The sequence below is a fragment of the Hylobates moloch genome, unplaced genomic scaffold (genome assembly GCF_009828535.3).
Source record: "Hylobates moloch isolate HMO894 unplaced genomic scaffold, HMol_V3 SCAFFOLD_3, whole genome shotgun sequence".
Classification (NCBI taxonomy): Eukaryota; Metazoa; Chordata; class Mammalia; order Primates; family Hylobatidae; genus Hylobates; species Hylobates moloch.
Window position 1 is genome coordinate 131,670,675 of NW_026652278.1, and position 16,117 is coordinate 131,686,791.

Genomic DNA, 16,117 nt, shown 5'->3' on the forward strand with positions numbered 1-16,117 from the left:
CTGCTAAAATCAGTGTGGTTCTGTAGGTAGGGAGTTACCCAGATCTTCTTCAAGCAGTCTGAGATTCCTTCCACCATGATTGCCTAAAGTTTAGCTCAGTGAAGAATCAGCAATCACTTGTCTTGACCCAAGAATACAAGAGCTAGGGGCTCAGTTAAAGCTCAAGAGGTGCTTATCAAAGTCTATGGTTTCTGCTTCTCTAACTCAGTCCTAGAGATGAAGTCTTACGGTCTAGAAAAGTCTACAGCTTCCCTTTCCTTACAAAGATCCTCTACTGTTGTTTATGAGCCCCTCTTCTTCCTCAGGGATCTTGCACATCCCAGAGGAACAATCTTGGCCTGTCTGAGTCTCTTAGGTTTGATCTAAGTAACAGATTCAACCACATATGAGTTCTATCAAGGCCGGATGGACACTCATGGATACTGGGTCTCTCACAGAAATCCTATCTCCAAGGAGATGCTATTTCACAACCTTTAGGGGTTGTATGCCTTTACATTAAATATTTCAAAATTATTTCAAATAGTGGTCATGACAAGAGACGATAATAAGAGGACAGGGAGATTCTATTTTATTTTATCCCAAGAAGCTAATGTTGATGTATATTGCATTGATTTAATATAGTTCACTTAATATGATTGATCAACCACAGGAAGATTGCCTTTATGGAGACATGATTCTTACCCTTATGCCAATTTAGTCAGGGCTGAGAAGAGGATGTCAGGTATTTGCTGGTGGTAGAGGCTGTGATAAGTTCAGGACTGTGCAGGCAGATCATTGCTTTCAGAGAGTGGGATATGATGACTGTGCTATTCATCTGTTTAGTGCTATTGCCACAATTTGCTGGTTCTTAAACAGAGTTTTACAAAATAGGCTTGTTGTTAGGCCAGGCTGCTAATTGTGCTAGTAATTAAAAATTGGCAGTGCTGAGATTGGCCCATATTCCCTACCTCAAAACCTTCCAAGTCAGCGTTTGCCTTTCACAATGAGCAAAACACCTGCTCTGTTTCCTCCACTCATTTTCTAGGACCTTCAAATGCCACTCAGTTGATGCTTTCACAGAGCCTGGGAGGATTTCTGGTGTTTCATTCAGAAAGACTGTATGCACACTGGAGAAAGCAAGACTATATATAGCCAGGGCCGAGCAGAGGGTGACCTCCGTGAATGCTCCAAGGAGCCAAGGGCATGACTGCACTCATGGCCTCAGATCACCCTCCTGCCAAGATTCTTTGATGACACCAAGTTTTGCTAAGATTTTCTGGCTCTGGGAGCCCGTGTGTCGATTCTTGGAGGTTGAGAGCCACGTGGCAGCCTGCAGCTTGCCGGCTTGTCTGTGCACGCATGCTCATGCACTCACATTCACTCAGAGTTGATGCGTCATCCTCCTATATTTATCCAGTTGCTGTTTCAGTGGCTCTAAGAAGTGTCTGGAGAAAAGCAAAGCTGCTTCCTCCTGCTATGCAAGCTGTCTGAGCTCCAGAGACAGGCTCTACTGTCTTGTTCTGTGTGTGCGGAGAAGGGGCATGCAGAACATGGTTCCCAGAGTGCCTGGGTCACTGATGAGTTGCCCTCTTTTCTCCCCCAGCCAGTCTAGAGCTTATAGTTCAGGAGCAGGCAGCTTTGACACTCTAGCCACAGCCCCAGTGTTTTTGCTCATGCCCAGTTAGGTCTAATTGGGAGGGCCATGATGTGAGTAGAATAAACATCTGGGTGAGGAGTTGGAGATGGCAAGGGCCCTGGGGTAAGACAAAGTGGGAGCAATAGATACAGTAAGGAATGAGTATCTGGAAAGGTATCATTGAGCATTAAGAGCTGAAAGGGATCATTGATACCATCCTCCCAAGACAACTGCTTTACAGGTGAAGAAACTGAGGCCAAGTAGGTGAAGAGTCACACGGCACCAGTGCTGATCCTGAAGTGATGCACTTTTAATTCCAGAGCATTGACTTTCCATGACCCTGTGCCCAGCAGGTGGAGCCTCACCTCACAGCTGGCCATTCTCCGGCAAACATCCTGCAGAATGGAAGACCCAAAGACAACGTGCTGAAAACCAACCATGAGTCTCTGTCAGGGGAGTCACTGATAGGTGACGGGAAGTGTGCTGGAGAAGTGGCTGCACTCAGGTCTCTGGCTTCTGCTGGGCTCCCTTCTAACATAGCCTTGTCACCACTGTGTTGCTGAGGCATTGTCACATCCTGTACTCTGGCCACCTCCCAGGCACATCCTTTTACAATCACCACTTTATACTTTGTGGACAAGCACAGTACCCACAGAATGACTCACTCTAGAAAGATTCAAATAGATATATCCAAATAAATCTGGGCTTCTTTGCCATTCCTTAAAGCCTATTACCTCATGATAACATATGCAAGAGAAAAACAAATGCCATTCCAAATTCTTGAAGAATGATTAATATATTGAAGCTTTCCTTGGAGTAAAAGAGAGTTACTCAGAACTGCCTATTCAAACTTGCAACAAATCCACTTTTCCATTCCTGTCTCCCCCAAACCCCACAGCTCATGGCAGCTACTGAAATTTCTCTTCTCTCTTTCAAAATCTCCAGCCTAGGTTGCCTCTCTTGACACTCCCTCCTTCCCTCTCTCTTGCTATCCTTGCCGAGTTCTAGATGTTTTCATTGCCTCCTTAGGCAGCTCTATGCTCTTTCCCACGTAGATCAAGTAAACCTCTCTTTACTTTCTCCCCATACTTTATCTTTTCTACCCATTTCTCTGACCAGCACACCAAAGGCATCCAAAGGCATAGGAACTGAGCCACTGAAACAATAATCTTCCCTAAAATATGGTGAAGGGGATGATTGTAAATTCTTATGCTTTATATTTAAAAAAAAATCTTTGTCACATGAAAATCCAAATCTGATTGATCTTCAACCAGTTGTACTTGGTTGGGTTGCTCCATTATTGAATTCCTACAGTGCTGGAAGTGATACAATATTAATTAAAGGCTCTTTAAAGATGATGCTTCCTTATTTCAAATAGGCTTCTGCTGCCTCTCAGCCAGGGGAAGTCACCAGCTTCTCCCCTGGATAGCACTCTTCTTAGGATGTTATGGGTGCATTACCAGCTGCCTGTTGCCAGTGAGACTGCTATATCTTTTTTACAAGGTTCCGGTCAAATCTTAAATAAATTCCGAAGAACAATAAACCCTTCAGGAACTTTCACTCTATGTGCAATGTGTATGTAAAGCAGCAACCAGTAGGCATAGAGCATTTGACATAATTTCTTGCATTGTAGGGAACCTTCCTTCTCCCTCATGCGTTCCTGCTTTGGACCATATGATAGGAGTTTTCATTATTTTGAAAGCACTGGGAAAAGTAGCTTCAGCCCCTCTCAGCCCTGTTCACTTTTCCCTGAGGGACTAGTCATGATTTAGCTGTCTGGTGAAGTGGGGAGTTTCTCCAGGCTCATGGGAAACTCTGCTCTTCCTGTCCCTTCTTCTTCGGATCTCCCCCCAAGGGTGGGTGTGTTTTGCCCACCTCCTGTCTTGTGGGTGGCAGTCATGATGGGGTTAGGACCCAGCTCTCCTTCCAGGGCCAGGTCTCAAATCCTAGCTCTCACTTTGTTCCAGTGTAGGGACATAGCAGATGCAGATGATGCAGCTGTTTTGCTCTGTGTGTGTGCTCTGAGGAGCCAAGCCTTCCTTGAGTGAGATGTACCAAGTGTTAGACCTAGGGAAAAACATTAGAGAGTCTGCCTGTGCCACAGTTAACTCCTACTCCTCAATCCAACTTATCCTTAATAAAACAGGTTTTTAGCCAGGCATGGTAGTGCACACCTATAGTCCTAACTACTAACTACTTGGGAGGCTGAAGTGAGAGGACCACTTGATCCCAGGAGCTCAAGGCTGCAGTGAGCTATGATTGTGCCACTGCACTCTAGCCTGGGCAACAGACCCCTATCTCTTAAAAAAAACAAAAAAAGGTTTTTTTAACCTTCACTTGTCTGATTTCTACAATTGTTTCTCAGTAGCACTTGTGAAACTGTAATATCTTCATTCAATCAACATAAACTAATATTCAACTACCAATGCTGTAAATACCCCTAGGGAGGGAGTACATTAACTCATAACCCCTTATGATGAGTGAATCTATGTCATGCAATTAGCATTATCCAGTCATCTACCATGAATGAGTTTAAAGCCAAGAAAAACAGAATTCATCCTAGATGAATTCTTAGGATGTTATCAAGGGTGGAGATGAGGACCCCACACCCCATGATCCAACTTACAGTGTATTTTTATCTCAGTGCTTGGCAGACCAGGAACATGCCCTCTTCCTCCTGGTGAGCCTGGATGTGTGTTGATATCAGCACAGTGGTGTGGGGAAGGCGGGTGCCTTGGGGTCAGACTGCTTGAGTTCATCTTTTCTTTACCCCAACCATAAGACTTTGGGCTACTTACTTAAACTCTTTTGGTCTTACATTTCTTACCTGGGAAATTGAGATAATACCTAGTAGGATCATTGTGAGGAATAAAATGAAAGAATTGTGTAAAGATCTTTGAACAATGCCTGGCAAGTAGTCAGCGCTCAGTAAATGTCAGTGATTATTATGAATAGTAAGAAAATATTTTTCTGCCACCTAAAAATTTTCCTTGAGGATGCATCTTTAGAATGTGTCAATGGGAAAGTATGCTGTACTTTAAAAATAATTTTGTTTTGCAAACATTTTAGAACAAACACTTTTAGTGAGAAATAGCTATATTGCTTTCTGGCAAATATGAATTGGGATTTACTTGTTAAAGAATAGAAATACGACTTCTATTGCTTTCTCCACTCATACCATCTCCAGAAACATTTCTTAGCTGCTTTTACCCAAAGACACATGTCAGACCTAAGATCTAGTGACAACTGCTTCTGGAAGGTCTTGACATGGGCCCCTCAGTGGAGGCATTTCTAATTTTGAAATGAGCTGTGTGGTTCAAAAGCTCTATGATTTCCAACAAGTAGATGATTGATAAGACTTTCTCGTTCACTGATCAAGCTTGGTAAAAAGGAAAAACAGGAACTAAAAATACCCTTTGAATTTGAACTGGGGGCACTGAAAGTACAAGGAGGCCAAGATTTACATATGTGATTACATAATTATATATTTATTTTATTTATTTATTTTTGAGACAGGTCTAGCTCTGCTGCCAAGACTGGAGTGCAGTGGTGCCACCATAGCTCATTGTAACCTCGAACTCCTGGGCTCAAGCGATTCTCCTACCTCAGTCGTGAGTAGATGGGACTATAGGTGTGCACCGCCATGCCTGGCTAATTAAAAAAATATATTTTTGTAGAGCTGGGGTCTTGGCATGTTGCACAAGCTGGTCTCAAACTCCTGACCTCAAGTGATCCTTCTGCCTCACTTGGCTGCTAAAGTCCTGGGATTACAGGCATGAGCCACAGTGCCTCGTCCACATAATTATATATTTAATTGGTAGTTTGAAGTAAAATTATCCTTAAATCAAGGTATTTTTGTTGTCATGTGTCACAAACTTGTAACTGTTGCTATAACAAGAATAGAATGCCTTTTTGCTGAATTTTTTTAAAAAACTCAACATTCTGGCCTTTATAACATCTAGGAATTTTACAACCTATAGACCTATCAAGACAGAAATTAATTTGAAGGTCACATCAGCCTTCAAATGAATTTTCTGTAAAATTGAGATGACATTTTACATGTCAACTAAGTAAAAGTGACATAATAAATGATGGTCATTTAGGTTCTGGAAAGCCCATGTGAGAGGTACTTTAGGGAAACTCTGGCTGAGTCAGTCCTCCACCTTTTCATGCCAGGGAATCCTGATGTTACTCAATGCATTTGTCATACATTGTACTTCCACCGAACAAATAAACTAAAAGTCACTAACCTGAAGTTTATCCTGTAAGCAAAAAGTTATCAGACTGGAAATACAGATTTTTTTTTTTTGAAACGGAGTTTTGCTCTTGTTGCCCAGGCTAGAGTGCAATGGCACGATCTCAGCTCACTGCAACCTCTGCTTCCCAGGTTCTAGCGATTCTCGATTCTCCTGTCCCAGCCTCCTGAGCAGCTGAGATCACAGGCCTGTGTCACCACATCCAGCTAATTTTTGTATTTTTAGTAGAGATAGGGTTTCATCATATTGGTCAGGCTGGTCTCGAACTCCTGACCTCAGGTGATATGCCCGCCTTAGCCTCCCAAAGTGCTGGGATTACAGGCATGAACCACTGTGTCCAGTGGACATATAGATTTTAAACTTAGCATATGAACAAGTGTGGAGAGTAATAATGGTAGAAAATTGATATCTTTTATTGCAAATCTTCCATCTGCACCTAAGAGATAGAGGTCTCAGACCTAAGAGCCTAAGCTAGTATCCTGGAGGAGGCAGCCACTAAATTCAAGACCCTCTTGCTAATACACAAAGTAAAGCCAAGAGTAAAAGCAACAAAGTCATCATTTCATGAAAGAATCCAGTCGTGTTTTTTTTTTAAATGATTAAGAGAATATTTATTTAAGCAAGAATACATACGGTCGGCTAGGCGCGGTGGCTCATGCCTGTAATCCCAGCACTTTGGGAGGCTGAGGCGGGTGGATCACTTGAGGTCAGGAGTTCCAGACCAGCCTGGCCAACATGGCAAAACCCTGTCTTTACTAAAAATACAAAAAATTAGCCGGGTGTGGTGGCACTCGCCTGTAGTCCTGGCTACCTTGGAGGCTGAGATGGGAGAATTTCTTGAACCAGGAGGCGCAGAGATTGCGCCACTGTACTCCAGCCTGGGTGACAGAGACCCTGTTTAAAAAAAAAAAAAAAAAAAGAATGCATATGGTCATCCTTGCCATTGCCATGCGTTGTTAAATGTTCAACCCAATTTTCCTTCCTGGATAAGTTTTTCTTTTCTATCCCTGTCAGTTTTGAAAACATAATACTAGAAGAAGAGGGGCCCAATTCCACAGAAAGCTCCCAAGAGAGGGTTTTTGGGAGTGGGTCTGAAATTGGGATAGACACTTGCTGATCTTGCATAGGTCCAACAAATCAAGGCAATATCTTGGATGAGCCCTTGGCGGTTAGGGTTGTTGTACTGAAGTAGGTATTCCTGTTTAGGCCAGGCCCTTATGGCCAATCGCTAAGCTTGTGCCCACTGGGTCTCCAGAGATATGTCGTATTCAGCCGGGTTGAGCGTTGAGGGCAGAGTGGCCAGGCGCGATGGAGTATACTTTGGGAGCTACATCTTGGCGACCCAGCCCAGATCTCATTCTTTGTGTTCTTTTGGGATTCCAGTGCTTTCATGAGTAAGAATTCTCATGAATTCTTATGGAAAATAGCAAAATATCCCAGGCAGACTCTCTCTTTTGCATATAAATCTTAAGGGGAGAGGGAAGCAAGAGTGGTAGATGTGGAAGTTGGCAGAGCAGCTAGCGAGGTGCTCAGTGGAGACACTAGTGTGGGGAGCAATGAGAAGCTGGCCTCAGAAGGCAATGAGATGTCCAGGGCCAGGGGGGCCACTGGGATCTGAGAGCCCGAACAGCTGTGAACGCCACCCCCCCCACCAAGTTCTCCACAAGGTGTGGCTGTGTGGCTGCTGAATGTTCCTTTCCATTTTCTCACTTTCCTGTTCATTCTTACGATAACCCCCAACCACCAAATTTGGGTCTGTGTCCCTTGAACCCAAAAGAATCTAACATTAGGTCACAGTTTCTATCAAGGATCTGAGGACTAGGGGCAATTTAGTGCCCCTATATGTTAGGACTCCTACTTAAAGAACTTGGTTTTTTGATCCCAACAAGTTCCCTGTAAAGAACTCTATATTCTCTCTCTTCAGTGAGTGAAATAATAAAAATGCAAATCTCCACTCTTCCCCTGTGTCAAAGACATTCCTTTTCAAGGAGGTTCATTCTGAAGTGACCTCTGAGTAACAGTACAAAGTAGTAGACAGTAGCTTAGGTATTTTCAAAGGAACGGTATGCCTAACGGTATCTAACATTTATTGTGTGGTTCTTTAGGCTCTGCACTGAATATACATTACCTAATCTAATTCTCACCACAACCCTTTCAGATGGGTATAATCCTATTCCCTGTTTATATTTTAGTAAGTGACTGGAGATCACCCAATTTAGTTAAGTGGTAGAATTGGGGTTCAAATTTTGTTTTAACTGTAGAGCTTGAATTCTTAACCAGTGTGCTATACTAAAAGCAAACTCTGAAAAACACATCTCATCCAATTTCTTGACAGGATATTTCTGTTCCCAGTGATTTATTCTATTAGCAGGTCCAAGTAGCTGAGCTTTTGGGCAACTCCCAGGACTTTCTGCAGTGGCCTCCTGTGACCCCTGCACTGTCTGGTGGAACCAGGGTATGTATTCTGTGTTCCACTGAAAAATCACAAGGGATAACCTGCCTCTCTCAGCTTGCTCTTTGAATGCTTTAACCCAGATTTTTCGAAGTCTCTACTTTTACCTGTTTCTTGCTTTTTACTGCAATTTCCAAGGGATCCCTGCCTTCAGGCCTTTTTTCCACCCAGGGGAGAGAAGATGTGCTATCATATGATTTTATTAGACAAGAGAAATAGGCCCAACGTGTACTGTAGCGTTAAGATAGCAGGTTGCAGTGGCTTTTTCGATGGTGAAACATTTCTAGAAATAAGAAAATAAGTCCCATCACCAGGTCTCTAGCCGTGTTTCTTCACACTGGCACCAGACAGAAGCTCTGGAAAATGGAACATATAATGTGTCATCCCCCAGTGAGGCCTCATTGGCAGAAATACCAACAAAAACCACACAACTCTGTTATGATAATGTCAAGCATCTCTCATCAGTATGCCAGCTCCAGGGCCTCAGTCAACAGATGTGAATGGGAGGATAGTGGTAATTCTTTCAATTGTTCACTCTGGGGACATTTTCATTCAGATGCTTATGTGTGTTTCACTTGATCCTTCTTACAACCTCAGTGGGAGGCTGGGTCAGATCGGGGACAGTTTCCCAAGTCAATAACGACTTCCTAGAAGGAAATCTAGGGATTTTTCTCTCTTAGCCACAGATTCACAAACATACCTATTCTTTAGTTGCCTGTAATGCCATTAACAGCAATTATTTCAATCTATGTATATAGCATTACATGTTTGCACATAGATATATTTGCTTTACGTGCACCTCTGTAAGAACACACCTCTTGCTTACAAGAGTCAAACTGTGTCTTTGTTTTAGCGTCCTAATTGAAAAACATGCACATAGACCAAAAGAGGTGAACACAGATTCTCAGAGAAGGGGTGGAAAAAGGGAGTGAGTGTGTGGAGGGAGTCCTTTTCAGAATCACCTGGGGATTTATTTAAAGTGCCTTTCCCTTGCTGCCCTGACCACCCCACTGCACCCCAGAAGGAATCATTGCAATTGAGGGCATGCTGAATCCCTCAGATGCATTGGAGTGGAAAAATTCTTCGGTTACTACAATATAAAATATTTTCAGTGAAACTATGATAACTAGGTGCCTGGGAATGGATTACTTTTGTAGCAGGTATGATTCTCAGTCTACAAATTAAGGTATGCAAGCAATACCAAATCTCTTTATTTTCTAGAAATCAATTAAATTTGACTAATTTCTCCAGGCTCATGAGAAAATATAATCTGAGTCATTCTCAGAGCCTCCCCTCCCTTCTCAAGGTCATGTCAGTGCCCAGCATATTCTGCAGTGTGAAGGTGTCTATGGAGACTTGGTGTTTTCATCTGTTCCACAGGTTGCCACTAAGACTTCCGTTGCCCATGATCTTAAGGGCTTTTCAGGACTGCTGACATTTTGATTCTTCCAAGCCACACCTAAGACAGGGGACTGTCTTGTAAGATGGCTTAGGGGTGTTGTTTGCCTAGATATTGCATGCAGCTCTTTCTCCATGGGTTCTTGTTAGGGAGGAGACCACTCCTCATATTGTCTTATGCCCAATTTCTGCCTCTAAAGAAAGAAGAAGTAAAAACTAAAAGGCAGAAATGGAATCCACAGGCAGATAGCACAGCACCGCATCCTGGGCCTGGTAGTTAAAAATCAACCCCTGACCTAACTGCTTGTGTTATCTATAGATTTCAGACATTGTATGGAAAAGCATTGTGAAAATCCCTGTCCTGTCCTGTTCCGTTCTGATTACTGGTGCATGCAGCCCCCAGTCACTTACCCTACTGCTTGCTCAATCGACCATGACCCTCTCATGCGGACCCCCTTAAAGCTGTAAACCCTTAAGAGAGACAGGAACTGCTCACTGGGGGAGCTCCGTTTTTGAGACGTGAGTCTTGCCTACGCTCCCGGCCGAATAAAGCCCTTCCTTCTTTAACTCGGTGTCTGAGGGGTTTTGTCTGCAGCTCGTCCTGCTACACTTGTGGCATCTTTTCTTGTCTATTCCAAGGCCTCCCTTCATTTCCACTTCTGGTGCAGGAACCTTTTTTCTACTCTAGGAAGCCTTCTATTCCTCCAGTTATCCTTTTTGTTTCTTCTAAAAAGTCTCCCATTTTTTTCTTCTTTATCGTAAACTCTGTAAGTTCTACTGTGAGCTCAGGCTTCTGGAAACAAAACCCAGAACTTCTCTTTTTTTGAGATGGAGTTTCACTCTTGTTGCCCAGGCTGGAGTGCAACAGCACAACCTTGGCTCACCGCAACCTCCACCTCCCAGGTTCAAGCGATTATCCTGCCTCAGCCTCTTGAGTAGCTGGGATTACAGCCATGTGCCACCAAGCCTGGCTAATTTTATATTTTTAGTAGAGATGGGGTTTCTCCATGTTGGTCAGGCTGGTCTCACACTCCCGACATCAGGTGATCCACCAACCTTGGCCTCTCAAAGTGCTGGGATTACAGGCATGAGCCACTGTGCCTGGCCCAAAACCCAAAACTTCGTGGAGATATGTCTGCTTTCTGTGCTACCACATAATTTCCTTGACCCCATATGAAATCCAAGTTTGAGTGAGAGAAACATACAGAAAAGAAAAAAAAACTTACAATTTAGTGACCCCAAATTTCATTTTTTTTCTCATTTTTATACCATCTTTACTAGTGATTCCCAGTTCTAATTTCCAAATATACACAGAAAGATAGTTTGGGGCTGTTGCAAAAATTCTCTAAAACTTTCAAAATCAAGTTAATGCTAGAGAAATTTAAAATTCCAAAATAAATAATGGTTCTTGTTAAAGCTCGGAGATTTAAGAGGTTAGAAAAGTACTTCTCCCATTCTAACAATGAGAAAAAAAAACTAGATAAACTACAAAATTAACAACTTTTATGAACCTATGAGAGAACTTATGTTATAGGCAAATAACTTTCTTAAAACCAAGAGAAACACAAGGGCCTGCAGGGAGAAACAGTATTCAAGCATACACTTACCTAGAACAGATGCTGCCAAATGCCATAAAAAACTGGTAATAAGATTATGCTAGAAATGTTTAAAGAATTGCTAAAGGCCAAGTGTGAGCTAGTATCAGAGGCATTTGAACCAGAGCAACTCCAAGGGGCTGGGCAAAATAAGGCTGAGACCTACTGGGCTGCGTTCCCAGATGGTTAGACATTCTAAGTCACAGGATGAGATAGAAGGTCTGCACAAGATACAGATCATAAAGACTTTGCTGATAAAACAGATTGCAGTAAAGAAGCAGGCTAAAACCCACCAAAACCAAGATGGCCACAAGAGTAACCTCTGGTCGTCCTCACTGACACACCTTCTCCAGCGCCATGACAGTTTACAAATGCCATGGCAACCTCAGAAAGTTACCCTGTATGGTCTAAAAAGGGGAGGCATGAATAACCCATCTCTTGTTTAGCATATCATCAAGAACCATAAAAATGGCCAACCAGTGGCCCTTGGGGCTGCTCTGTCTATGGGGTAGCCATTCTTTTATCCCTCTACTTTCTTAATAAACTGCTTTCACTTTACTGTATGGACTCACCCTAAATTCTTTCTTGCACAAGATCCAAGAACCCTTTCTTAGGGTGTGGATCAGGACCGGTTTCCGGTAACACTAGCATGACAGTGTGAAGTCCCAGGGGCTGCAGACACGGAGGGTTCACACTCTCTTACAGTTTTTCCCTCCAAGAACAACAGGAGCTCACAGGGGAGATCAAGGAGAAGCCTCAGAAAATGTCCTCCAAGATGCTGGCAGAGAAGGGGAACAGCAGCCACTGCCCAAACACCACCCTGATACATTCCCTTCATCTTCCCTACCCAACAAAGCTTTAATCTGCAAAGGCAAGTCGGTCAAAACTGTACCGCTAGAAACTGACTGCAGCTAGGAGAGGAGAACATGAGGGAAAAGAAGCTTCACTTTGGGGGTGGGGCAGGAATATTTGCTAGGCCAGCACTACAGCTGGAAAAGTTGCAGGAGCCACTGAGACCCAGGTTTTCAGTTTCTGCTAAGACTGATGCTTCAGAAGAACATAAGAGGTCACCCCCTCTCTCTCTTGGCCACCATACTAACAAGAGTTGCAGAAGAATATAGTTTGGAGAACTACATACAGACTCTTTCTGGAGGATAGCACAAAGGGGAGACTCAAAACCAAGAGAAGAGACAGAAACAATATATCACTAGGAGAGTTTAAAGCTTCTGGAGCCCTGAGAGTAACCATAGCAATAACAAACTTCCAGTCCAACTCTGGACTAAATTAACACTAATTCCCACATTAAAAGTCCAGCAGAAGGAAAGGCATGCTCAGTTCCAAGCATAAAAATATTTAAGTAGTATCTACTGCCCTATATAACATATTTACCTTTCATCAAAAAATCACATGGTACACAAAAAGGCAAGAAAAAACACAGTTTGGAAAGGCAAAGTAATCATCAGAACCAGCCTCATACACATGTTGGATTTATCAGACAGGGAATTTTAAATAACTATGACAAATATGTTAAAGACTAATGGAAAAGGTGGACAACATGAAAGATCAGATAGATAAGTTCAACAGAGAGATAGAAACAACAAGAAAGAACCAACTAAAAATGCTAGACATCAAAAACACAGTAGTAGATATGAAGACTATCTTTCATGGGCTTACCAGTAGACTTGATATAGTCAAGGAAATAATTAATGAAGTGCAATATAGGTCAATAAAATTTACTCAAACTGAAACACAAGGAGAACAGAGTAGAAAAAAATAGAACAAAGTCTCTAAGAGCTATGGGACAATATTAGACAGTCTAACATATACATAATTTGAAATCCCAGAATGAGAAGAAAGAATGGGTAGAAGAAATGTTTAAGAAATAATTGTTGACAATTTTCCAATTACTGACAGACATTCTTATGTTCTGAATGTATCCCCCTCAGATTCATGTGTTAAAAACTCAATCCCTAATGCAACAATGTTGGGAGATGGGTCTTAATGGGAGGTGTTTAGGTTATGAGGACTCTGCCCTTGTGAAAGGATAAATGCTGCTATAAAAAGGGCTTGCAGGAGTAGGTTTGCTCCCTTCCACCTCCTGCCATGTGAGGATGCAGCAAGGAGCTCTAGCTAGCATCTAGCTCACCAGATGCTAGCACCTTGATCTTGGACTTGCCAGCCTCTAGAACTGTAAGAAATAAATGTCTGTTTCTTTAAGATAAATTGTCTAGTCTGTGGTATTTTGTTATAGTAGTCTAAAACAGACTATGACAGAAATTGGTACAAGAGGAGTGAGGTGTTGCTGTAATAAATACCTGCAAATGTGGAAGCAACTTTGTAACTGGGTAATGGGTAGAGGCTGAAACAGTTTTGGAGCAAATGCTGGAAAAAGCCTATATTGCTGTGACAATACATTAAGAGCACTGAGGGCGATTCTGGTGAGGGCTCAGAAGAAGAGAGGTGTAGGAAAAGCCCCAGTCTTCTTAGAGATTACTCAAGTGGTCATGAACAGAATGCTGGTAGAAGTATGGACAGTAAAGGACATTCTGATGAGGTTGTAGATGAAAATGAGGAATAAATATTGGAAACTGGAGGAAAGGCCACCCATGTTACAAAGTGGCAAAGAACTTAGCTGAATTATGTTCATGTCCTAGGATTTTATGGAAAAGGCAGAACTTAAATGTGATGAACTAGGATATTTGGCAGAAGAAATCTCAAAGCTGAGAAGTGTTTTAGGATGCTAAGTGGCTTCTCTTAATTGCTTATAGTAAAATGTGAGAAGAGAGAAACAATTTAAAGATGGAATTTACAATTAAAGGAAAAGCAGAACATAAACATTCGGAAAGTCTCAGTCTGCCATGTAAAGAATAAGAAAGCATGTTTAGGAAAGAAAATCATGGGGGTGGCCAAGTGACCATTTGATAAGGAAATTAGTAGGGATAGAAGGAATCCAGGTGCTATTCATCAAGACAACAGGAGAATGGCCCTGAAGGCATTTTGGAGATCTTTAGAGGTTGCCATGCCCACCACAGGCCCAGAGTGCTAGGCCTAGGAATATCATCAGAGTGACCAGATGAAAGGAAATAATATAGAACATAAATAAATGAAATTGAAAATGGGAAAACAATACATAAAATCAATGAAACCAAAAGCTGATTGATACAGTTTGGATTTTTGTCCCCTCTAAATCTCATGTTAAAATGTGGTTCCCAGTGTTGGAGGTGGGGCTTGGTGGGAGGTGGTTGGGTCATAGGGGCAGATCCCTCATGAATAGCTTCGTGCTCTCCCCACAGTAATGAGTTCGCACGAGATCTGGTTGTTTAGAAAGGAGCCTGGCACTTCCTCCTCTCTCTCTTTTGCTCCTGCTCTAAGTGACATGCGTACTCCACCTTCACCTTCCACCATGAGTAAAATCTTCCTCACAGAAGCCAAGCAGATGCTGGTGCCATGCTTGTACAGCCTGCAGAATAGTGAGCCAAATAATCTCTTTTCTTTATAAATTACCCAGTCTCATGTATTCCTTTATAGCAATTCAAATGGACTAATACATTGATTCTTTGATAAAGTCATAAAATTGGTAAGTCACTGGTCAAGCTGGCCAAGAAAAAGAGAGTGAAGACACAATTTCTCAACATCAGGAATGCAACAAAGGACATCACTACTGATCTCACAGACATTAAAAATAATAATAAGAGGACAGTACAGACAACACTATGTCCATAAGTTCAACAATTTAGATAAAATGAACCAATTATTTTTAAAAAGCCAAACCATCACAACTCACTTAAGAAAGATACCTAACCTGAATACTCCAGTATTTATTAAAGAAATTGAAATTATAGTTTTGAAACTTCTAAAATGTAAACTCCTAGCCTAGATGGTTTCACTGATAAAATCTACAAAATACTTAAGCAAGAAATAATCCCAATTCTATATAATATCTTCCAGAATATAGAACATTTATGAATTCATCTGGTGAGGTCAGCATTACCCTAAGACTCAAACCAGCTTGCACATTGCAAGAAAAGAAAACTATAGCCCAAGATACCTCATGAAAATAAATGCAAAAAATGCTCAACAAAATATTAGCAAATCAAATATTGCAATATATTAAAAGAATAGTATAAAACCAGTTGGGGTTTATCTCAGATCCCAGGAAAGAAAATCTGGCTTACATTTAAAAAATCAATCAATGTAATTCATTATATTATATGCATTCATCTCAATAGAAACAAAAACAAAATCAATGAAATTCAACATCCATTCATGACAAAAGTCTCAGAAAACTAGGAATAGAAGAGAACTTCCTTAACTTTATATAAGAAATCTATGAAAAACCTACAACTAACATCATACTGAAGAGTAAAATACTGAATGTTTTACCCTCCAAAACTGGGAATAAAGCAAGGATGTCCTCTCTGACTATCCCTAATCAACATCAGACTGCAAGTCATAGCCAGTGAAATAAGCCAAGAAAAACAAACAGCATACAGCTTTGAAAGGAAAAAGATAAGACTGTCTTTAATCGAAGACGACATGGTTATCAATGTAGACAATTCCAAAAATATACAAAACACTCCGAGAACTCATAAGTACATTTAAAAAGGTCAATATACAAAAACCAATCATATTCCTATATTCCAGACATGAATAGTTGTCATTTGATATTAAGAAACAAGATCATTTACAATTGCACTGAAAAATTTAAGTACTTAGGTATAAGTCTATTAAAACATGTGCATGGTCTATATGTTGAAAATGACACTGATGAAAGGTATTAAAGAAAAATCTAAACACATTG

The 16,117-nt window shown here is 41.5% G+C and overlaps 1 pseudogene; it reads right to left on the reverse strand.

The window, feature by feature from the left end:
* Positions 1-6,802: 6,802 nt before the first annotated feature.
* LOC116481170 (NADH dehydrogenase [ubiquinone] 1 beta subcomplex subunit 4-like) lies at positions 6,803-7,204 on the reverse strand (annotated as a pseudogene).
* Positions 7,205-16,117: the final 8,913 nt, after the last annotated feature.